This window comes from Macaca thibetana, chromosome 4, assembly GCF_024542745.1.
Source record: "Macaca thibetana thibetana isolate TM-01 chromosome 4, ASM2454274v1, whole genome shotgun sequence".
Classification (NCBI taxonomy): Eukaryota; Metazoa; Chordata; class Mammalia; order Primates; family Cercopithecidae; genus Macaca; species Macaca thibetana.
Window position 1 is genome coordinate 18603917 of NC_065581.1, and position 25657 is coordinate 18629573.

Below are 25657 nucleotides of genomic sequence, written 5' to 3' on the forward strand. Positions count from 1 at the left end.
ATTTTTTTCACCATTCATGCAATGTCAAAAAATTAATGTTAGCTCTGTCATTCAGAGGAAAAACATTGTTTTTCACCATGTAAAATGAATAATGCTACTCATATGTATTTGGAATTCCAGCCCACTGTGAAAATGAAAGCCAATAGTGATAGACAACTTTTGATGCAACCAGGCAAAGAAATTTGATGAAGAAACTCTATCATTTACAGAGTGCATAGAGGATGAGTACCAGGAAAGGAGACTGAGATGTATTGGTCAAGAAACTAAGTTAGCAGATTGTTAAGTCAAGGAGGCAAGGAGGATCTTTTGGTAAGCGGGAAAAACAATGCTGCATGTTTTGAGATGTCAAAATAAAAATTAAGGGTCCATTGGATTTGATACCATGGAAATCATTGATCACCTTACAGAATTGTTTGGGCATAGGTGAGTAGTGCATGTGAGAGATAAGTCAGACTGGAGTGGATGAGAATTTTAGGACATGAAAGTATAGGGACTTTGACTCTAGACAATCCTTGGAGAAGTTTGCCCAGAAGAGAGGAGACAGTAATAGTCTTTAGTTAGAATGGGGAGAAAGCATGTGAGAGAAAATCTGGAGATATCTGAACATGGTTGAATCTAGTAGAAAAGTAGTTGACCATACAGGAAGATACACTCAATAAACACAGTCCTTGACCATACCAGAGGATGGTATCTGGGATGCAAGTGAAAGAAATGTTGATGTACGTAGGGATGAAAGACAGTTGTGTAAGTGGTCTTTTGGGAAGCTGATGGAGTTACTGTCTGATGGTTTCTGCTTCTCCAAGAGGTCATCTGCTAGATGGTAGAGGAAAGATTGATGGTAGTGAGATTTGGGAATACTTGAGAATCTGTGAAATTGAAGTGGAGAATGGGAGAATTTGGTGATAGGGATGATAATGTTTTGGGGCAAATTTCAGGGGCCGAGTGAAGTTATTAACCATAAATTTATGGTGATTACAGTCAGCCTGGTTGGGCAAATTCCTCTGGTAATACTTAGCAACTTGTGAGACATTCATTGAGATGTAGGATATTGAATTCATATAGATTTGGGATTTTGTTAGGTAGGTGCAGCTAGAAATAGTGGAGCAAGAAAGTTCCTGAAGACTAGCAAGAGAGTGGTTGATATTATTAACCACAGAATTGTAGATAAAAAAAGGAAGGAAATGAAGCCTAGAAGGTGTGGAAAAGGAGAAAGTAAAGTAGGAAGTGCTCCAGAGGTTTCTATAGGACTGATGACATGTGTGTTGAGAATAACTTAGGGTATAGGTGGAACAGCAGTGGCTTGTGGTCAAAACTGCCTTATGCTTACATTAATAAGTAGCTCCAGAGATGGTGCAGTTCAGCAGTTCTGAGTGATGTCAAGTATGGGAGGGTGGCTGGGTGCAGTGGCTCATGACTGTAATCCCAGCTACTCTGGGGCTGAGGAGGGAGGACCTCTTGAATCCAGGAGTTCCAGGCTACAGATCATACCACTGTACTCCAGTCTGAGTGACAGAGCCAGACCCCATCTCTTAAAAAAATTTGGGAGGGTGCTATAGACTGAATGTTTGTGTTCCCCTAAAGTTTATATTTTGAAATCTTAACCCCCAATATGATGGTATTAAGTGGAGGGATTTTTGGTAGTTAATGAGGTCATGAGAGGGGAGCCCTCATGAGTGGGATTAATACCCTTATAAGAGATGCCAAGCTAGGTGCAGTGGCTGACACCTGTCATTCCAGCACTTTGGGAGGCCAAGGAGAGAGAACTGCTTGAAACCAGGAATTCGAGACCAGCTTGGGCAACATAGTGAGACCCCGTCTCCACACACACACACACACACACACACACACACACACACACACAAAAAAAAAAATTAGCTAGATGCAGTGGGTTGCATCTGTAGTCCCAGCTACTCAGGAGGCTAAGGTGGGAGGGTCACCTGAGCCTGGGAGGTTGAGTCTTCAGCGACCTATGACAGTGCCACTGCAGTACAGCCTGGGTGGCAGAATGAAACTCTGTCTCTAGGAAAAAAATAAAAAATAAAAAAAATAAAAAGAAAGATACCCTGGAGAATCCTTTGCTTCTTCTGACATGTGAGGAACACAGTGAGAAGATTGTGAGCCAAAGCGGGCTCTCACCAAACGTCAAACCTGCTGGTGCTTTGATCCCAGACTCCCAACCTCCAAAACTTGAGAAATATTTTTTTCTTATTCGTAAGCTACGCAGATTATAGTATTTTGTTATGGCAGCCAGAATGGACTGAGACAGAGGAGGTAGCCAAAGTGGAGTGGAAGAGGAAGTTTCTGAAGCCATGAAGTGAGATTGGCTGTGAAGATAATAAAGTCACTTAGAATTTAGGGTCAAGAGAAAAACTGCAAGCCAGTTGCCAAAGAAGTCAATGAATACAGCCAATACAGTGAAAAACATGTTGAAATTTGAGTCTGGAGTTCTGGACTATAAATTCTCCAACCATACTCAGTACTGCCGTGATCTTCCTATGTTTACCACCATGAATTATATGATGATAATTTTTAGAGTTTCTCCTTTAACTGATTATAAGCTCCTTTAGGTTCAAAGGTGGTGCCTTGTTTATCATGTATAAATCAGATTACTTGATGCCAGATATGCAATACATTTTATCTTGGTTAAATGAATAGGAGAAAATTAAACAAATAGGTGCCATTTTGGAGGATAGACATTCCTATTTCTCTGATTGCAGTTTTAGACTACGACAGACCTCGTTCTCCTCCTCTCCTTAACTCCAGTGTAATCAGTTAGGCACATATGTTTAAAAAACTAGAACATTTAGAGACTTTGATGAAAATTAATAAAATAAAACAAAACAAGGCCTTCCTTTTATTTACCTTTGATTCCTTGCTTCTCATTTGCTCTGCCACCTGTCAGCATTGTAACTCAGAGTTTCTTAGTATCAAGTATAAAACTGTCAAACAGGATTTAGGGTGGACTCAGATTTTAAAAGCCTCATCTTGGATTCAGTGTTCATTCCCCCTGAAAGCCAAGAGGTGACTAAGAAAGAACAAAATCAGTAAAGAGAAACATTAAAGTCTGCTTCATCTGAGTTTTTTTTTTTTGTTTTGTTTTTTTTGTTTTTTTGTTTTTCTTTTTACAATGCATCGATCTTCAAAGTTTGTCCATATGATGATTAAGCTTTTTAAGGACGAAAATTGTTTTTCATATGGTCTGATTGGTCATTTCCTTAGCATCTTTGCTCATTTAACAAAAGCGATATTAATGTTTTGTACTTAAGAAAATTGTGAAATGGAGAATGACACAGACATACACACATCAATCATATGAGGTCTTACAGCATTTGTAAATACAAGTTTTCTTCCTTAAATTTGAAGGCTAGAGAAAACAAGAAGATGAAGAGGGAGTAAACTGAGTGAGGAAAAGGCAACACATTGTGGCCTAAAGATACAACCAGGGCTTGATTTCTATTGGATGAATTGTGTTCATACTTGACATAGTCTCATACTCCTTTCTGGGATAAAAGAGTAAGTTGGCTTTGACAACCGTCACCACATTGGCCTCTGAGGATGACCTTTCTGGACAGGGGAATGTGCCTCTCTTTCTTTGCTATTCATCTGTGTGCCTCCTGAAACTGCATGTTCTGTTGAAGAGGATAGCCTTTAATTCAATGTTTGGTTCAGTGCATACAAATAACTCAACACACCAGTCAATATTTCTCATACCTTCCTCTGTCTGCTGGTACCTTGGCCCTCCCTTCTCCCAGGTTTTCAGGATTCCTTTATAAACCTTTGGCTTCTCGAAGTCCAGTGTTTGGATGCTTCATGAAGTCTTTCTCTTCTCCAGCATACTCCATGCTTTGCATGTAATTATCTCATTCCCTTCCAAGCCCTCCCGTAAAATTTCCCTTTTCTTGTGATCAATGAATTGACATATGTTAAGTACTTGCTCTGGATTATCAATTTGGCTCCAATGCTTAAAGAACCTATTCTTTTGAGTCAGAGTTTACCTGCATAAACAATCACAAAAAGGCAATTATGGGTCAAATTACATCACCCATAGAAGTAATTTTTTATAGAAAAAAGAAGTCAATGTAGGCTAGTGTAGTTAGAGAAAGGTTAATGGAATCCAAATGCACCAGTATCTGGAGATAAAGGGTTAATGTTTTATTTCCCTACTGAGTAAGTTATTGGAATAGTTAGAACTTAGTGAAATTAATATTTATGCACTCCAGGGAGGTATTAAGTTGGTGCAAAAGTAATTGTGGTTTTTTGCCATTGAAAGTAATGACAATACTGGCAATTACTTTTCCTCCAAACCTGATATTTTTGGTAATAGCTACATATGTCCTTCAAATCACTTAGCTTCCTAAATGGTGCAGTTTCCTTCTATAAGCTGAATCCTTGCAACCCCCAATCTCTTCCAGTTTATGGGGGCACTATGCAGAAGCTGAGAGCTAACATGCACACTGGGGGGTCTGTGAGGGTCGACTGAAGACGAAGATGATTCTGACGATACCATCCCGACCTGAGTCTTTGGATGCCTTGTGTCTGTAATTTGGGAAGGGGCTATGGGCTAACGCTTTTCAAATGCTTGGAGCTTCTCTGATTTTAATAGTTTTTCAGTGACATGAAGAAACAGACTTTCTGCAAACCATTTTCCAAGAATTAGACCGCATACTTCTGTTCCCTCTGGCAGACCAGTTATCCTGCCACTCTCCTCTCTCTCTCTCTCTCTCTCTCTCTCTGTTTTTTAACCTAAATTTGATTTTTGAAGGATTTAATCTCATTCCCTATCACAACATTATTTTTCATAACAGCAGGAAGAAATTTGATAAACCATTCTAGTTTCTTACATTTGTGAATTTAATTCCCACTTCGTCCAAATGGGCTCCTGTCGAGAGAGGAAACCAGATGTACCAAGTTGTTGGAGTCTTAAATGTCTCTCCAGCTTGTTGAAGCAATTGCATTAAAAAATCTTAATAAATATAGTTGCTGACTTTCTTGCTCCCTCTGTGTTCCTGCTGCAGTTATACTATTTACACTTGAGTTTGTGCCACAGCTGGTTCGAACTCAATGATTGTCTGCTCCACTCTGCCTGTTTTAAGTTATTATCCCCCTCAAGGTTTCTCTTCCATGCATGGAGCTTGTTGTGATTCCTTTCTTTGATTGAAAAGAGATGGAGTGGTGTAGCAAGAAGAGTATTGGTGTTGCCCCAGAGATGCCCAGGGTTTGCATCCTAGTTCTGGCATTTATTTGATGCATGATCTTGAGTATTTTCACTTTTTTGACACTCATACTTACCTTGGAGAGTTGTTAGGATTAAATAACCCACACAACAGCATCTGCCACAACAACTTGCATAGAGGAGCATTTACTCTGTTTCTTATACTTATCTTCATGAATTTGGCTATAATCAAGAAACAGAAATTTTGTATTCAGAGGAGGGCTATTCTGAACCTAGTGTTGTATTCCATTTGCACCATATACAGGCTGTTATTTATTTTTCATTCTGATTTTTTAGTGTGCCTATAGTTTAATATTAGTAGTTTATATCGGTATAGTACTTGAGGCTTATAATGTGCTCTTGTGCATCATTCTCTGTGGGGTATTACATACATGGTCTGCTTATGCTGAGCGCCATAATTGTAACTGCAGAGTTTACTTGGTTAAGAAAGTCAATTATAACAGAAGTAGAGCTCTTCAAACTGGAGCTCCATGAAGACAACTGAACACATCTATTGAGCTCCAAGGAAACATGGTAGTGGCTTAGTCTGAATTGTGCCACTTCTCCTCTTGGAAATTATGCAGAACAGTAAATCAAATTTTACAAATCTACAAATTCCATTTTTAGTGAAACTAGGAGACCCAGAATATTCTTGAACTCCAGATTATGTGTACATGCTGCCCCAAACACGTGAGGCCAATGGAAGCTGGCAAGAAGCTGCATGGTAAATGGTGATGGACGATGGAAAGGAGGTGAGGACGCAGCAGCTGTGGCGGGAGTCTCAGAAAACACAGCAGTGTTCACTTCCAGAGCAGAGGGCCCCATCTGGGGTGGTAACTCCCATGAGCAGAGATGAAATCAGAGTGACCAACTCTTCCTAGTTGCCTGGAACTTTACTGGTTTTAGCACTGAAAGTCCTCTGTCCTAGGAACCTCCCCAAACCTGGGCAAACTGGGATGCTGCTCACCCTAGAGGAACTGGAACAGAGTGTGCCACCAAAGGGAGGTGGCAAAGGCCTGGGACCACATGGGTGGCAGAGTACAAAAAGTACAAGTGAAAATAGATCAACAAAAAGGATACTCCCGTGGAAGGTAAGAGATATGTCCCAGGTGGCTGTGGCTTATAAAGATACTGTGACATCACACGGGAAGAAGCCATTCTGAATCTTTTTAAATTTCTTCTTTCTTTTAAAAAATTTCTAATTTTTAATTCTTATGGGTATATAGCAGTTGTATATATTTATAGGGTACAAGAAATATTTTGATATAGGCATGCAATGCATAATCACATCACGGAGAATAGGGTATTCATCTACTGAAGCAATTACACTTTGTGTTATAAACAATCCAATTATACTCTTTTAGTTATTTTAAAATGTAGTTACTATTGACTACAGTTACCCTGTTGTGCTGTAAAATAGTAGGTCTTATTCATTCTTCTTATTTTTTTGTACCCATTAACTGTATCTGCTTCCCTCTCAACCACCCACTACCCTTACCAGCCTCTGGTAACCATCCTTCTACTTTCTATGTCCATGAAGTTAACTGTTTTGACTGTTAGAGCCCACAAATAAGTGAGAACATGTGATGTTTGTCTTTCTGTGCCTGACTTATTTTACTTAACATAATGATCTCCAGTTCCATCCATGTCGTGGCAAATTACAGGATCTCATTCTTTTTTATGGCTAAATAGTACTCCATTATGTATATGTACCATATTTGCTTTATCCATTCATCCATTGATGAATACAGGTTGCTTCCAAATGTTGGCTATTGTGGACAGTACTGCAACAAACATGGGAGTGCAGATACCTCTTCGATATACTGATTTCCTTTCTTTTGGGTATATATTCAGCAGTGGGATTGCTGGATTATATGGTAGCTCAATTTTTAGTTTTCTGAGGAACCTCTAAACTGTTCTTCATAGTGGTCTGACTAATTTACATTCCCATCAACAGTGTACAAGTGTTTACTTTTCTCCATATTCCACCAGCATTTGTTATTGCCTATCTTTTGGATATAAGCCATTTTAACTGGGGTGAGATGACATCTCATTGTAGTATTGTTTTGCATTTCTCTGATGCAATGATATTGAGTACTTTTTCATATGGCTGTTTGCCATTTGTATGTCTTCTTTTGAGGAATGTCTATTCAAATCTTTTTCCCATTTTTGGATGGGATTATTAGATTTTTTTCCCATAGAGTTGTTTGAGCTCTAAACTGTAGAGCAGTTTGCAAATATTCTCTCCCATCCTGTGGATTGGCTTTTCACTTTGTTGATCGTTTCCTTTGCTATGCAGAAGCTTTTTAACATGATGTAATCCCATTTGTCCATTTTTGCTTTGGTTGCCTGTGCAACCAAACTAATGTCCTGGAGATTTTCCTCAATTTTTTTTTTTTTTTTGGAGTGGTTTCATAGTCCGAGGCCTTAGCTTTAAGTCCTTAATCCATTTTGATTTGATTTTTGTTCATGGTGAGAGATAGGGGTCTAGTGTTTATTATTCTGCATATGGATATTCAGCTTTCCCAGCATCATTTCATGAAGAGACTGTTTTCTCCCCAGTATATATGTTCTTGGCACCTTTGTCCAAAATGAGTTCACTGTAGGCGTGTGGATTTGTTTCTGGGTTCTCTATTCTGTTCCATTGGTCTATGTGTTTTTATGCCAGTGTATGCTGTTTTGGTGACTATAGCTCTATAGTATAATTTGAAGTCAGCTAATGTGATTCCTCCAGCTTTGTTCTTTTGAACATTAAAGGCAAAGAGAATGTGGTTGCACAGAGGCATGATTTTTAAAGGAAACAGTCTGTTGTAACAGAGGAGGATGCCCATTATCTGTGAAGCTTAGAACCCTGGATGTCCTCAGTCCTTCCCTTCTGTGCCCTAGTATTCTTTGTCTAGCTGGTTCAGGAAAATCAAACTCATTCAAATATGAGTAAACAAAAAAAGAGCTGGCATACAGAGATCTATTAAGTTGCAGAAAATAATAGAAAAAGTTCCTATAGAAGAACGAAATGCACCAGAAAACTATTGCCGAGATGCAGATAAAGCTTGTAACTTAATGTCCCATGAATTAAAAATAAAAAACTTAATGGAGTAATAACTGTTATTATTTTTAAATTTAATTAAATTTAATTTAAAGTTCTGGGATACATGTGCAGGACATGCAGGTTTGTTACATAGGTAAATGTGTGCCATAGTGGTTTTCTGCACCTATCACCTAGGTATTAAGGCCCACATGCATGAACTATTTATCCTGATGCTCTCTCCCTTACCCACCCCACCAACAGGCCCCAGCGTGTGTTGTTCCTCTCCATGTGTCCATGTGTTCTCATTGTTCAGCTCCCACTTATAAGTGAGAACATGCAGTGTTTGGTTTTCTGTCCCTGTGTTAGTTTGCTGAGGATAATGGCTTTCAGCTCCATCCATGTCTCTGCAAAGAACATGATCTCATTCCTTTTTATGGCTGTATAGTATTCCATGGTATATATGTACCACATTTTCTTTATTCAGTCTATCATTGATGAGAATTTGGGTTGATTACATGTCTTTGCTATTGTGACTAGTGTGGCAGTGTACATATGTGTGCATGTATCTTTATAATAAAATGATTTATATTCCTTTGGACATATACCTAGTAATGGGATTGCTGGGTCAAATAGTATTTCTGGTTCTAGGTCTTTGAGGAATTGCCACACAATAACAGTTATTTTAATGAAAGTATACAAAGCAGAAATATGAGGACTCAGGACTGGACAACAGAAAATGAGGAACAAATTAAAGGAGAAGGTGAAATGGGATTTGGTAGAAATCATGAAAGAAATAAAAAGAACAAATCAAAATTATTTCAGAAGTAAAGACTAATAAATTAGATTCAGCACAAGGAAGAGTAGACACCATAGAAAGTACAGTGAGGGACAAAGGAGATAGACATGACAACAGCAAATGAAATGAACAAGAAGAAATATAGAGATAAAGAGGATTAGAGACAAAATTATAGGAATAAAGCACAAGCAAAGGAGATCAAATACATTCACATAAAGTCTACCAAGAGAAAACCAAAACAAAAAAACAGAACAAATATTTAAAAATACAATATTTAAAAATACAATTCAAGAAAACTTTTCAAATATAGAATAAGGCGTGTATCTGCATATTTAAAGGGCTTACAGTGGACCAGAAAAAAATGCTCTAGAGAAGTCAAGACAAATCCTAAAATGATTAGAATAGAGAATGAATATTTTGAATGAGGCTGTAAAAATACCAAGTCACTCATGATGGGATGAAGTTGGGCAGGAGTCAGACTTCTTTAAAGATATGAATCTACCCTTAGAAGATTTTTTTTTTTTTTTAAAGAATGAGCCAAAGATTTTATATGTGGTTAAAATATCTTTTACATCTGAAAGAGTCTAGAAAAACAGATTGCAATGTGCAAGAACACAGGAGACATTATTCATGTCAGCCCATTTTGAGGAAATGATTAGAGGATGAACTCCCGCCAACCAAGCAATGGCTGGGGAAATGTCGGTGAAACTGGCAGTAAGCATTAAGGCAGTAGATTTAAGTCCCAAAGCAAAGAAAGGGAAAACCCAAGGGGCAAAGTCTGAAAGCAGTGAAGGGAGTAAGCCCCAGAATATATCTGAAAGGGCCGAACCTTGATTGGCGATGACATGCCTCCTTCATTGGACAAAAGGAAGTAGGAAAAGCTGATTAGATGAAGGAAGACAGTTTCTATTTTCTCTGTGATGTTAAGGTTAAGTCTGTTCACCAAAATAAGTGGCTAGGACTGGGGTAAGGGTCAACAATGTAAAGAAAAAAAATGTATGGAAGAGAGTGAGAGATCAAGCTTCCAGAGAATTATAGTAGAAATATGTATAAGTAGACTTTGTTGCTTAAAGAAAATCTGTAATGAATCTCTTAGTTACAGCATACTATTTATTATGAGGTATTTGAATTTATTTATCCTGTCAATTGGATGTTGAATAGTGTGCAGAAGTTTAAAGTAGAATTGTGTATTATTTTGCATCTGTAGATATATTTCTTTCCATTTTAAAGTGCAAATCCATTCACTTAGTTTCATTTTTCTACTGTATTACGATGCACTGAGGATAAGGGATATCTTTTTATGGCACCCATCTCAGTACTGTGGCCACTTCATGTGTTCATTCAGTAAATATTTGGTAAATTAATAAATGAAACACACCTATAGTATTTCATTCTGCTTAATATTTATTTTCTAACACTCGTCCTTAAAGATCCACATGAAATGAGTCTTACTTTTAATAATAATTTAATTTTCAGGCTCTGAGAAAGTAATGTATAAACTTGAAAGTCCTGGTGAAGGTTAGAATAAAATTGCAGTGAAATTATAAATGCTAAGTTGCATAGACTTCTCACTTGATTTGCTTGATAGATTAAGGTATATATGTGTCTCAATATCCCTCATCCAGAAAGTCTGGTGTTTTTTTTTTTTTTTTTTTTTTTTGACAAAGTCCCACTCTGTTGCCTAGGCCGGAGTGCAGAGGTGCAATCTCAGCTTACTGCAACCTCTGCCTCCCAGGTTCAAGTGATTCTCATGCCTCAGCCTCCCGAGTATCCGGGACTACAGGCGCACACCACAATGCTCGGCTAATTTTTGTATTTTTAGTAAAGAGGGGGTTTCGCCATGTTGGCCAGGCTGGACTCGAACTCCTGACCTTGAGTGATCCACCTCAGCCTCCCAAAGTGCTGGGATTACAGGCATGAGCTACCACGCTTGGCCTGAATTTTTGAATAAAACAAAAAGTCAAGTATGGACTTTATATACAAAAAGTATGTGAAGCACTGTGTTCATATAAGAACTGTTTCAGATGAGCCAGCCAGGGAGGGATTCAGTAGCAGCTATGAATTAAAAAAGGCCATTTGCCTGGTAATTTCAGGATTGTTAAACAATCAAGCACCACACAACCGTAGGACTACACTATCCAAGGGTGAGAATAGGAATTATTTTCTCGGGGACCTTTAGATGAACTGTGATTGAATTGTTTGCTTACTGGTGTGGCCAAAGCATTTCCAAGTCTTCCTTTCCAGTTTCCCACGGACCCAAAGAAGATTTTCCAAAGATATTCTCTCAATCCAACTGCAATCAAACCAACGTATACTAGACGCTATTTTTCTTACAAAATTTGTAGTATACATTTTATTTTGTTGTTAATTTACTTTGAAAATGTCATTATTCAATAAAGCACACTATTCACAATTTTGTGTGAAAGAGAAAACACTGGAGGATTAAGCAACATCAAAGATAATTTACGGCTACCAAATTATTACTTACATAAGTAAAAGGAAGGCTGAGATGGCGAAAAGTAAGCAATACAGGGAAGAACTGAAGAAAGTGTGGATATGCATTGTGTAATTTATGTCTTTAGTGAGGAAAATTTCAGAATGATAATTCAGAACATCTGGAACAATAGCTATGGCTTGGTATAGAAGGATTCCAAAGCTCAAGAGAAAAGGATGGTCTGATTCAACATGAGACGGCCCTTTCACCTTGACATCTTGTTATTTGACTCTTTAAGAAGAGCCCCAGATCTACTATCCACAGCTTTAATCACTGCATGTTTTGGGGAACAAGACTGTGTTGTAGTTGAAAGAGAACAGATTTTGGAACCAAGAAGAACTGGGTCCCAGTCTTCTCTGCAGTGTATACTAACCATGAGGCCAGAATTTGACAATACTTTCTCTACAGAAGTGTTATTTAATATTACCAATAATGTGAGCAAAGCACTTAGCAGAGTACTGGGCACATAGGAAGTCTGGGATGAATGGTAACTACTATTATTACTCTTACATGGAGAGAAATTGTATTAGGGTTAAAAAAAAGCTCAGAGTAACTAAACATCCACAAATCTCAAACAGCCATCTGTTTTGAGCAACATTCATATTATGAAACTCCAACTCACTGAAATGATTTAGACGCCCTCTTAAAACTCACCATAATGAGATTTGGCCTGCACCAGAGAAAAGTCATTAATGACCTAATTGTCAAATCTGATGGCCTGTTTTCAGTCATCTTTTTATTTATCTCCTCTGTGGCATATGATGCTATTGACTATTCTTAATTCATTCATTTGGATTCCTTAACAATGGTCTCTCCTGGTTTTTCTCTGATTTCAGGCTCCTTTCCTGGGGCTAAGATTTCACAGAGGACTTTTCTCCACTTCCTGATCTCATTTTCTGTGAAGACTTTACTTAGGTTTGCTGGGCAGAGTCAACACAGTTCAACAAACTTTTATTCAGTAGCTGCTACATCCTTGCCTTTCTTTTAGGTATTGGAGTAACAATGACAAATGAGACTGGAGTGATGGAGACTTCCTATGCTCAGTCATAATGAATTCTTCTCTCCTTCCTGAACACACTGGAAGGTTGTGCCTCTCAGCCCCTTGCAGGAGATGAGGCCATGCAGCTAGTTCTAGCATGAAACGTGAATGCAATGATATGAATGCAAATCCTGGGCAGAGACATTAAGAGCTACGGTGCTGCTTTCTCACTCTCTCACCCATGGCACCATGACTGCAGAAATGATGTGTTGAGCTAACAGTGTCACAGTGTAGAGGGAGCCTGGACCTAGGATTGCCAGATGGAGGGAATTCCTACCGACTTGCATCCAATTTTGCATGATTGAAAAATAACTTGCACTAAGCTGCTGAAATTCAGTTTGTTACCACACTCTATTCTACCCTATCTGCTCCTAAACTGCTCAAATACAACATACTTGGAGGAAATGTGTATATGTGTATAAGCAGATACTACCAAGAAAATGTGCTACAGGCTATCACGGAGTGATCACAGGATATTTCTGGAACATTGAGAAGGTGCAGTGAGCTTGTTTGAGGGAGAGTGTTTAGGGAAGGTGTGACTTCTTGGTTCTAACTCACCCCTTTCTTCCCATTTTCCCATCCCTGAACCCAACTTAGAGCAGATGTCAGGGGAGGGAGGGCCATTCTGGGTAGCAGTTTGCCTAGATTATTGTGAGCCAGAAACCTAAGCCTGAGCATCCATTTTTTCTCAGTGCAGGTTCCTGATACCTGAGGCTTTCTTACAGGCATGATGACTGAAGAAACTGGATGAGATAGTGAGGATATGGAGCTTCATGACTTTTTACTTAGCACTGCCCAGTCCAAAGTCAGCCAGAGAAACAACATTGAGCTGAATCTGAAAACTCTCTTGAATACACAGTCTTTATGGATGGCTTATTCTTTTAATTTGTTTCTGCATTCTTCATCTGTGTTCCTAATTCCTCACAAATTTCCCTCCAGATCTTCCCCTATGGTAGAGCTAATTGGAAAATGTGTGACTTGTAGCTATCCTGTATTCATTTACACGGATTTTTTCTTGTTATAATGCCATCACTATAAGGTTTGGATCCGACAGCCAGGGAAAATCTTAGTTTAAACCCTAACCTAATTTATACCTCATTCTATAGTAATGATTTTTCTGTTTGTTCATTATCTTTTTCTCTCCTCAAGGTGTGTCCTTTTCTTTTCTTTTCTTCTTTTTCTTTGTCTCACTCTGTCACCCAGGCTGGAGTGCAGTGACACAATCTCAGCTCACCGCAACCTCTGCCTCCCAGGCTCAAGCGATTCTCCTGGTGCAGCCTCCCAAGTAGCTGGGATTACAGGTGTGTGCCACTACTGCCCAGCTAATTTTTGTGTTTTTAGTAGAGATGGTGTTTCATCATATTGGCCAGGCTGGTCTTGAACTCCTGACCTCAAATGATCCACCCACCTCGGCCTCCCAAAGTGCTGGGATTATAGGCGTGAGCCACTGCGCCTGGCCTGTTCTCTAGTTTCTACTGAATTTATTAGTGAAATTCTTCAGTGTCTTCCCCACTTCCTAAAGCTACAAGTTATATGGGTGAGGGGACACCTGAGATGAATTTGGAAGACCCAGCATTATTTAGCCAGGTGAACAAGGGTTAAAATACCAATTCAGACAGAGTGTGGGCATGAAATACTATGGAGGTATTAACCCTTTTTTCCATTTAGAAAAAAAAAAGTGCATCTCATTGCCAGCTCTCATTTAGTTTTGCATAAACACGCTCTTTGAGGCTGAAGCAAATCTGACTGATTTTCAATGTAAAAATAAAATATAAAAACTGTTCTTGGAGTTATTTCTAAACAGAACACACAGAATTGTCTGAATCATCGAGATCGTCTATTTCGGAAAAATCAGATTCATCAAATGAATATTCGGCCGACAACCATTTGAGAACAATGTTAACATCACATGTAGGAACGTTACGTTTTCTAGGAGTTGACATTTTCAGCGATTGAGAATTACTATATTTTGTAATGGAAATACTACTACTAAAACCAGAATGCTGTAAATAGAATGATGTCTTTTGTTGCCAAAGTCAATATACTAGAGCGAAGTGAAAATAATAATAAAGGTGAGATAGTTCATGGCAAAGTTATCTCGGAGTAAATGCTGCAGCCGCCATGCCACCAGTGACTCTGGGAACATGGGAAGAGTAAGGGAGATACAGGTAACTTGATATGGAGAGAGTGTATATTAGGACTGGAGGTATCGTAAGGGCTCACTCCTGAGTGCTGAGGCTGCTTTCCTTGGCTGTTGGTTGAGTCACAACCTGGAATTGAATTGTAAGGGTGTCTAAGAATTAGTGTAGGATGTTCATTCCCAAAGCAAACAAAAAGTCCAAGAACTGGGGATTAAGCTAAGTCAAAGTCGGTTAGAAGAAAGTCTAGGTTTAACAGAAAGATAGACTCTAGATACCAGACTCAGAAGGCCTGAATTTGGATCAGGTTGGAGTCATAGAGCCAGGGGAAGAGGAAAATGGAGCAGAGTCAGGTATGGATCAGGCAACAGGGCTGGGGTTCATCCAGAGGGAGAGCTCTAGAACCCAGCGGGTATTTGTGGCTTGTCTTTATGAACTGGTGCGTTCAAAAAAGGACGGTGGTGGCTGGGTGTGGTGGTTCGCACCTGTAATCCCATCACTTTGGGAGGCCAAGGCGGGTGGATCATCTGAAGTCAGGAGTTCGAGACCAGGCTGGCCAACATGGTGAAACCCTGTCTCTACTAAAAATATAAAAATTAGCCGGGCATGGTGGCACTCACCTGTAATCCCAGCTACTCGGGAGGCTGAGGCACAAGAATTGCTTGAACCCAGGAGGTGGAGGTTGCAGTGAGTCCAGATCACGCACTCTAGCCTGGGCGACAGAGTGAGACTCCGTCTCACAAAAAAAAAAAAAAAAAAAAAAAAAAAAAAAAAAGACCATGGTGGGATTAGGTTGTGTTACTGGCCTACGGCAGGGATATAGGAGATAAGACTGGTAAGAGAGCTAAAGATCACACCATGGAGAAGTTTTAGCTAAGGGACTTACAACTTATTTTACAGGCCATGCATATAGAGTAAGTAAAGGATCTTAAACAGGAATGAGGAACGGTCTGATTTACATGGATGGTAGCCTTCAAGCAAGAGTAGGGAGACTGGACTGGAGGATAATGAGACAGGAGGCAGGACAATCTGCTGGAGAAGAGGCCATTGCAGTTGTGCAGGTGAGAGAAGAAGGAGCCAGCCCAGGGCAGGTTGTGGGAGAATGAGCATTGATCATTTACTCGAGCAGGGGGAATTGAGATGGTAGATTCAAAGGCATCTTTGTCTCGTTGTGTGTATGGTGTGAAGGGAAAGCCGACTAGCAGATTTCTAGGTGGTTGGTGTTATCAGTAGCAGAGACAGAGAAGTCCAAGGGGGAGAAGTTTTCCTGAGGAAGATGTTGAGTTTCGCTTTGGACATGATACTTTTGTGGCTCCCACAGGATAGTGAGGTGCAGAGATTGGCAGATCACTGGACTACAAGTCAAAAATGACAATAGAGGAGAACACAGACATACGATTTGATGATGCTGTCAGAGAAGAGATGCTCTAATCCAGAGAGAACATAGTAAAAAGCAAGGTAAAGATGAATCCCAAAGAGGAGAGTGTTTAGTGTTATTAACCCTGATTTTAGGTTAAAGATATGAGAGAAAACATCTGGAAAGAAGGAGAGGCGATGGCACCAAGGGCCAGAATGGACGAATTGGTCTTGAATGGGAGAGGAAGCACCTTTATCTACTTGGTCTACATAGGCATAGATGGCAACAGAAACAGGTATAGACTTTTTAATAGGTGCTGGGTCAAAATGTTGAGGGAACTCATCACATAAGTGAGAAATACTGTTTTTTACTATTCACTAAAATAGGGGTAAGCAAACTGTTTTTCTGAAAAGCTGGATAGCCAATAGTTTAGGCTTTGTGGGCCCTAGAGACTCATTCACAACTTACTATTCTCATTATAGCATAAAAGCAGCCATATACATTAAACAAATGGTGTGTTCTAATAAAACTTTATTTAAAACAGGTGGTGGGCTAAATTTAGCCTGCAAGTCATAGTGTGTTGACCCCGTATAAGACGGTTGAGACCTGGGCTGAAGATTTGAAGTGAGTGTCAGAGGTTTGGCTTTGTCTTTGCAAAAAAAACAGGAGAGGGCGAGTGCCAATCAGAGATAAAGAAGAGGATAGGGTGGAATGACCGCGTGACTTTAGAAAGAATGGGTGGGCTGGGGCTACACTTACATTGCTTTGCTAGTCTCCAGTGATCCAGAGTTACTCCCTCTCTGTGATCCCAGAGTGTTGCTTATATTTCTGGCTAATCAGGGGGTGTCCCTCCCCCTAAACTGTGGGCATTTTGAGAGCAAGGTCCTTGTTTTACGTATTTTTTAAGTAGCCTGATTTTCCTCATTTTCCAGCTTAAAGATCATTTTCTTTAACTGTAGACATTTGTCCCTCACTTCCCTGGGACACAGTGAGAGCCATTTCCCAAACCTGGACTGCAAATGCCAGGCCTGTCTCACTTCGTGTTGAGTCCACCCAGGCTTGTGTCACCCTTTGAGGGCTGGTGACTAATGTGGTAACTTAGCCAGTCAGAGAAGCTGAAGTCATGTAGCAATTATGGCTCTCCACACACACACACCCACTGTTTTATCTGTCCCCCTCTATCTCCCCCCATCTTCCTGTCATTGGAACAAAAAAATTCTCTGACTTCACATGGCCAACACAGCTGTCCAACTGACTGAACACACAGAAGCAAATGAAGTCAGTGGAAGAATGAGTCACTACACAGCAGTGTCTTTTACACTCGCCTCCAGCCTCCCCCACCTGCTCCTGACTTGGGGTTGACTGCTCCGGAACCAGCACTTCACCCCCTCTCCAAGGGCAATGTGCACGGAAGAGCCCTTTTGAGACAGGAAGTAACTCACTTGGCAAATTTGTTGTTCATTCCTGGTCCACCTAGTTCAATAACATCATTAAGATCCAATGAGGAGATAGTGGGGCTTAAGGGGCATAGACAATTGAGCAGCCTACTGGTGTTTAAATATTTTCTAGAAAAAAGACAGACAATATACAATTTAAGAACCGCATCCATACATTTAGTTATAGCCTGATAATGTTTCTTGAGTCATCACGCGGAGTGAATCTATAACCAGGAAAACACATAGGAACCAATGCTAATCTTATTCCTGAAGCTGTTGTCCATATGAATTCACGAGAAGTCCTGAAAGTAAGCATCTTGCAGGGCAGATGGTACTGCCTGATCATCTAAGTTGAGGTTGGTAGTTTTCGTAATGATGGTTTTATCTGGATCAGTGTTGGCATGGATTTAAAATCTATGAGTCTAGATCTTCAATAATAATATCAATGATATGATCAACAAGCAATTTCTTTTCTTGCCGTGATCCCTGTTTTTCTGTTGTGAATTTCTCCTATCTTGAGGATGATGTGATCACAAAATGGGAAGGTGAGACTGGTTGATATTTGTCTTATTCTCATGTCGACTACATTTTCTCCTTTTTTGTGCCGTTGGTCAACCATCTGGATCTCCCTTGGATCATAACCCTTGGATCTCCCTCTTTCAAAGTTCTCTTTCTTCTTCTTTGTAGCAGGCCTCCCAGGGGACATGCTTAGATTCTTAGGCCAAGGAGGAGAGAAATATACAAGACTGAAGCTGGAGGAGCAGCTGCTGGTTTACCCGCTGCCAAGACTTGGCAGCAGGTTCCTGGGGAAGCAGTAGGCACCTGGTTCACACAGGACCAGCACAGCTGGTCCAGGTTTTGACTGGCAGAGCGTGGCTTCCTTTGTCACCAAAGTGACTGGCCCTATGATTTTGCTACAGCCTGCAGAAACCGAGAGGGACACAGTGAAAGCCGTACACCTCCACGAAGCAGGTGCAAGTCACATTTCACTAATGAACAATGGGCACTTTGCACACAGGAGGCTTTTATCTGAGTGCTAAAAAGCCCTTCTGTTGGACAGGCTGTTGGCTGAGGTAGGCAGCAGTGAGAAGCTTTGGGAAGGATTCTCTATCCAAGAAAGTTGGTGCAAGAGCTGTCATCAAATAATTCTTGCAGAAGCAAACATTCTCATTCTCAGGAATCTTCTTGGAGGAAAGCAATGTGTTTATGGGGGTAAAATGTTCATGAAACCATAGATGCCCATGATTGACAGATGTAGTCCAGACCTCCATTTCTGCCCTGACCACCTGTGACCACCATATCAGTACGATCTGTTTGCTTACCCCATGCTTAAATATTTCTGATAAACATAGATCCTGGTAATTCTATTAGTCCCTCAATCAATGGATTCTATATTTGGACCATCCCCCAAATGAATAAAATATTTCTTCCATATTAAACTTAAGTCTGTCTTCTACCTATTAGTTTTAGTTTTGTCTTATGGAGAGATATGGGACAACTGATCTTGAGAAAGAGGGCATCCCTGTGGGAGCCTTTCATGTATTTGAAAGCCACTCTCATGTCTTCCAGCAAATATTAATAGGGTATCTTTTAATAAATTAAAAGAACAAAATTAAGTAAATACATTTTTACATAAAAATAAGATAAATGGCTACTTTTGTGTACTAAATGGTACCTTTCCCCTCCACAGTGATTTCAAAGGCTCCATCCAAATACATTGTCTCCTCCCCTAAAAAATCAGCATAATTGCAGGCTTTTTATAATGCAAAAGATCTTAGAGATCCTCTTGTCTAAGCCTTCATTTCACGGATAGGGACACAGAGGTTTATCAAGGTAACAGCAATTTAGAGTTGGGACAAGAGGCCAAGCCAGTGTGGGGTTGTTTCTGTAGGTCTTGTTGCCCTGATGAGGTCTGCGATCAAGTGCGAGAGTGACTCTGATTCCATATGCAAATTGTCCATCCCACTCTTTAAGCACATAGGACTTCCATTGTCTCACTCTTCTTTCTCTACAGCCTGCTCTCAGAGGATAATCTGATCTGAGGCATCATGTGAATTTCAGCCCATGGGTTTCTATTCTTGTGAATATTTGAATTATTTCCTTTCACTTTTCATTGAGAAGCATAGAGTGTTGAGTAAGGGATTTGAGGCCTCATAAAGCAGATGAGGGAGGGGCATTTAGGGAGAGAGTAAGGTGGGTATGTCTGCAGGAGGATTAGGTCTTCTTGGGGCAAGGACTAGGGTATTTCCGAGTCTGTAAGGACATGTTTCGTATTGCCAATGCCAGATAAACAGGAGCATATTCTGTCCATATGAATCCTATGGCCACAACTGATGAGTCTAGAGGCAAACCCCAAAGAAGGACTAGCACAAGCAAAATATTGTTCAAAAGCTGACTATGGGTCTGGTGCGGTGGCTCATGCCTGTAATCCCAGCACTTTGGGAGGCCGAGGTGGGTGGATCACGAGGTCAGGAGATTGAGACCATCCTGGTCAACATGAAGAAACCCTGTCTCTACCAAAAATACAAAAATTAGCCGGGCGTGGTGACAGGCACCTGTAGTCCCAGATACTCAGGGGGCTGAGGCAGGAGAATGGCTTGAACCTGGGAGGCAGATGTTGCAGTGAGCCGAGATCGCGCCACTGCACTCCAGCCTGGGTGACAGAGAGAGACTCCATCTCAAAAAAACCAAACCAAAACAAAAAAACTGACTATGCTGGAGCCAGAGAGGTTCAAGGCAGTGAGAATAGAATCACATGGTCACTGTCCATGGAGTTGTATAATAGAGCGACATGGCTGCAGACACTGCACCTGAGCGGAGTAAGTATGCCAGGGGCAGAGGAAAAGGAGGAAAAGGTCTAACTGGACATGTGCAGTTGAGAGAGGGTTATTCAGTATTGAGGCTTACAAGGAGAAGGGTGTGTGTGTGGAATAGGAAGGGGTACATGAAGATCCCCTGAAGGAAAGAGAGAGAGACATGGGTTCAAAGCCTCATATGGGAAGGTTTTGAGCCATTGTGTGAGCAAGGATCTTTGTGCCTGGGAAGGCTTTCTGTATTGCCATTCTCGGGTAGGCCCAGAACAAGTGGGAATATAACGTTGCAGAGACAAAACCATCACTGTTTTCCAATCCTGGATCAAATCTTGGAAGATAAACTTGTTTGGGTGGATAGTCTACAGTAGATAGACTGACTCCCATGGTTACTCTACCACCTAATGAGCTTCCTCTCCTTGTTGGAGCTGGCTCAGGACCCAAACAGCGTCAAACCTGGGGCTATCAGGTCTTTGAGAATTTAGCTGAACAGGGTCTAGGAAATGCAGGGAATGATATTACAGGTGTTGGCAGCTGCACATTTTCTTATTTTTCTCTTTTTCTCACCTTATCAAAACAGATCTGTCCTATGCATCATATTCCCTGGACCTAGCTGTTTGTTAAGGAACTAATCAATTAATTTTGCAGGAACATTATGACTAATTAGAGTATAATGTCATTATCAGAACACATTTGGCATAGATGTGGGAATGGAAATGAGAAGTGAATTTACTCAGAGGAATGGGCAAACTGGGGATCAGGGTGTATGTGAGTGTGCGTGTATGTCTATGAGAGGCAGAGAGAGAGGGAGAGGGAGAATTAATAAACCTAAGAAAATGATTCCTCCATAAGAACTGGAGTTCTGAGTTCTAAGACTGAAGATACATTACAGATCTCTCTCTGTCTCTTCAGGCTCTGCACTCTTCTTTACCCCCCAGACATTATTGCTCTCCGGTGGTTTGCCATTTCCCCACTGCTAATAGGTTTCAAGACCGCCCTACTCCTTAGCAATGTTGTTTTGCCTAATCAATTACATTTGATCGGGGGAATATATATATATAAAATTTTTTTTTGTTTGTTTGAAATTGCCATTTTGAATTCAGTTGATATTTGCCTCCATTTAAAAAAGAAGTTTTTGGCCTGGCATGATGGCTCATGCCTGTAATCCCAGCACTTTGGGAGGCCGGGGCAGGTAGATCATTTGAGTCCAGGAGTTTGAGACCAGCGAGGGTGACATGGCGAAACCCTGTCTCTACCAAAAATACAGATTAGTCAGCTGTGGTGGTGCACATCCGTGGTCCCAGCTACTTGAGAGGCTGAGGTGGGAGGATCACTTGAGCCCAGGAGCTGAGATTGCACCACTGCACTGCAGCCTGGGTGACAGAGTGAGATCCTGTCTTGAAGTAAAAGTAAATAAATAAACAAATATTAAGGAGAAAAATTTGAGGCCGTAAACCTTCCCTTCGCTAGTTTTAGCACTTTAAAAATGCATAACTGAGTTGGCAGTGTGCAGTTTTGTTGTTTCCTTTTATTTTTGGAGTGAACTCTGCTCTTCATTCAAAATTGTCATAGTAGATTTGGGCCCATGAACTCCTAAATATCTCTGCCTTTCTGCCTCCTGGTGAGCCACATGCACCGCTTTCTTAGACTTTAAGTTGATGAATGCCAATTCTTTTTCTCCTGGTTTTCTCAGAGAGGTTGGGAGGGGGTGGAAATGGTGTTTAGATGTACTCACAGATTTTACTTTTACTGCTAAACTTTTTATTTCAAAATTTTCTGCCACTTGACATTACTTCATCCATTTTTAGGGGGTCTCTTTCTCAATTATTTTATTTATTTCTGCTTTGCTATTGTTGGAAGGTTTGCAGGGGGATTTTCGACCTTTATCCTGACATTTTGCAATTTGTATTTTTATATCATTTTGCAATTTGTAATTCGAGTTTTGTTGCAATCCCAAGTTGCGTAAATGGCATCCAGCCCTCAGGATTGAGGTTTATAAATCATGTAGATTCATGTTTTGAGCCAGTTCACCTTCATTTTCATCAGAGAGCCCATGGGTTCAGGTGGGGAAGCAGATGAATGTCCCCAAAAGCCTTCCTCATTCATTTTGGACTCACTGGTCAGTTTCTCATTCTTCCTTCAACATGGTTCTGCTTGGCTCTGGTTGCCCTGACAGAGAATTTGGGGACAATTAGAGAAGAGCCTTGAATTCATCACATGATGGAAGCAAAATTCCAGGAAGAGCATATTTCATTTTCATGGTAAAGTGGGGAGTGGGTGAAGGGAGTCAGAGTAGAGTGAGGTCTCTTGTCCACCCACTGAGCTCTAGTCTCATGTTGTACATAAAATTGTTCTCGAGTTTTTGAGCTTTGAGGTGCCTCCCACCCCAGAATCCCTCTAGCATTTATTGCCCATTTCTTTCCTCTGTTAATTGGAATGTTTTCTGTATTCTAGGCTCCAATCAGCTTAAAGTCCTTGCAAAGAAAGAAATTGTGCCCTGTCTCTCAGCATTGACCACAGCAGAGAGCCTAGGATGTGAATGGGTGTCAATATTCATCTGCTGAATGAATAGGTAAATATTTTTTTGTCCCCAATGCAATATATGGTAGGCATTCAATAAACATTTATTAACAATTACTAATAACATATTTAAAATCACTGGCCATTTATATAGCTCCACACTTTTTTGTTCTGTGTGAAGCCTGCTGATTTTTCCTTGATTATTGGTAATTCTTGATTTTGTTTTTTGGAAACAAAAAACAACTGGGATTGTTCATTTTTTTTTTTTTTTTTTTTTTTGAGCAGAGCTTATGAGAGCTGGACTGATAGACTTAATACCACATTGGGAATGTATTTAGTAACAAACTTGGCTAAGATAAATATTAGTTCTGAGACTGTTAGGAGGAAGATGGAAAGTCATCAGTTTATTGTATCTGTGCCAAGAATCAGCTGACCTTGAAACTTTCTCTGTTGCGGTCCCGTTGATTGATCAGTAAATCAAGAAGCTCACTGCTAGAATTTCTGTTTCACTTCATGTTATGTAGACGCAGAAAAGGTATGTTTTCTTGCCCATCTTGATAGTAGATAATTCAGGCCAACTCAGTGCTATCCTTGAAAATATCACCATCACTAGAATAGAAAATCGTAAAATGAGTACTTTATCTGAGGTTCCCAAGAATTAATTGTTTACTTGAAGCTAGAGGGCGTAAAATGCAATGCTTTTGGATAATTCTGTTATGAGGTAATCTCCTGGTGTTTCAAATGGTGGCACAGCTGCTGTTCTTATCTTTTAGTGTACGTGTCTCCCTTTTTCATTTTGTGTCCCCACCTTCCCCAGTCAAATACTCTTTCAACCAAAACCTGAAACATGGCTGTCGTCATCTTGGATGAATTTGAAATTCAATTGTAAATTATATCAGTAGGCATATCTGCAGAATTTTGGGTTGTGAGAATAATGAAGAAATAATAAAGAAGTACTCTGAGTACCTGGCACATAGTAGGTGTGCAATAGCTGTGAGCTTTGTAAATGAATATTCGTGCTTGAAACACAACTATAGAAACATAGGCAGCAGCCAAGAATCGTTACTTGTGGACCGAATTCAAGTGCCTCAGTGACACGAAGCATTAGAGGTGATAAAATGCTGTGTGTAGGAAGTAATCCCAGATTGATGCAGGCAGCCCTTCGGAAACCCAGAGAGAATCTTCCAGAATACATGGAGCTAAGTGGACTCCATATGAACTTTAAGTAAGTAGTGGTTATGGCTGGAACCAGGCAAAGGACACTCTGGCCTCAAAGTCTTGTTCATCTTTTTTGGCCAGGCTTTTATTTTTATTTATATTAAATGTTTTATTTCTTGAGGAGTGGAAAAGCAATATTTTTCAGGAAAATGAGCACTGAAACTAAAGCATTAACCAAGGATCTCCTCAATTTTCTAACGGTCTCATTGTGCTCACACATTGCATCTAGGTTTTTTTTTTTTTCTGTTGTTGCTGCTGTTTTTCTCTAGATTATTTAAAACTCAAGAGAAAAACAAACTTTGCTTTTTTTAGGGGGAAAGGAATGAATCTCTCATTCTGATGTTATATTTCTTCAGTTGATCAGTGGAAGATGCTCTCACTCTCCTGCCCACCAGTTTCACTCAAAACCAGTCTTCGCCGTTGCTAAATAACAAGTATCCTCATTGTGATCGTAGAGCCAGATAGAAAGATTGGGTCTTGACCTTGTGCCCGAGGACCAATAAAGTTGCAGTCATTCAGAAACATTTCCAGAGCCAAAGCTTCCCTATTTAAAGTGCCTACATCCAATTCTTTAGAGATTCAGCTTGGTATCAAGTTGAGCCTTCCTGTCACCTCTTAAGGGACAGTGGCAAGCTCTTATGTAGCACTTGTCCTAATTTTCTTGCTGATATCCATGTCCCCAAAACATTCCCTTCAGTTGTGTGGGAAGGTACTTCTTTCTTTGTTCTGCCTGTAGTTCCTGGAATGATTTGAATGTTTGTTGCATGCACAGTATGGGCTTTCTTCTAAATCAGGCTTTTCACTCTGACTTTGTTCTTAATTTTTTTTTTTTTTTTTGAGATGGAGTCTTGCTTTGTTGCCCAGGCTGTAGTGCAGTGGTGTGATCTCGGCTCACTGCAACCTTGACCTCCCGGGTTCAAGTGATTCTCCTGCCTCAGCCTCCTGGGTAGCTGGGATTACAGGCACGCGCCACCACTCCCGGCTAATTTTTGTACTTTTAGTAGACCCGGAGTTTTGCCACATTGGTCAGGCTGGTCTCGAACTCCTGACCTCAGGTGATCCACCTGCCTCAGCCTCCCAAAGTGCTAGGATTACAGGCGTGAGCCACCACGCCTGGCCTGTCCTTCATTTTAAGCAGTGGCTACAGAACACTATACAAATAGATTGAAACATTCAGCCTGATTCCAAAATTACTTGACCATTCTCACTTCCCATTATTCCCTTTCAAGCAGGACTGTTTTTTCCTGTCTATGCCTCTCAAATCCCCTATGAATTGGAGCCTTTGCTCACGTGGTTAGCTCTGTCTGGAAGTCTTCCTCCAACTTTGCATGTTTAAGTTTCTAAACATTCTTCAGTGATCAGCTACTGGCCCACCTTCCCCATGAAATCCTTCTGGATGTTTGTAGCTGGAGACACACTCTCCCTTCTTTGCACCATCACATCTATTCTACAGCATGTTGTGCCAATAGTGTTTATGTCTTGGTGGACCTAGGCTGTCACATTTTTGGAGGCGGGACTTTGCTTTCTTGAGGTTGGTTTCCAACCAAGAACCCTCTTAGAGAAGTTGCTCATAAAGGTTTATTCAGGCCAGGCGTGGTGGCTTATGCCT

At 40.4% G+C, this 25657-nt stretch overlaps 1 long non-coding RNA gene across 2 annotated transcripts in view; it reads left to right on the top strand.

The window, feature by feature from the left end:
* The window catches only part of LOC126951987 (uncharacterized), a 272298-nt gene that overhangs the window by 47007 nt on the left and 199634 nt on the right, over window positions 1–25657 (top strand). For both annotated transcript variants that reach the window (XR_007724756.1, XR_007724757.1), the window contains exon 2: window positions 22765–22882. This is a non-coding gene — a long non-coding RNA (uncharacterized LOC126951987). The remainder of the gene's footprint in view (window positions 1–22764; window positions 22883–25657) is intronic.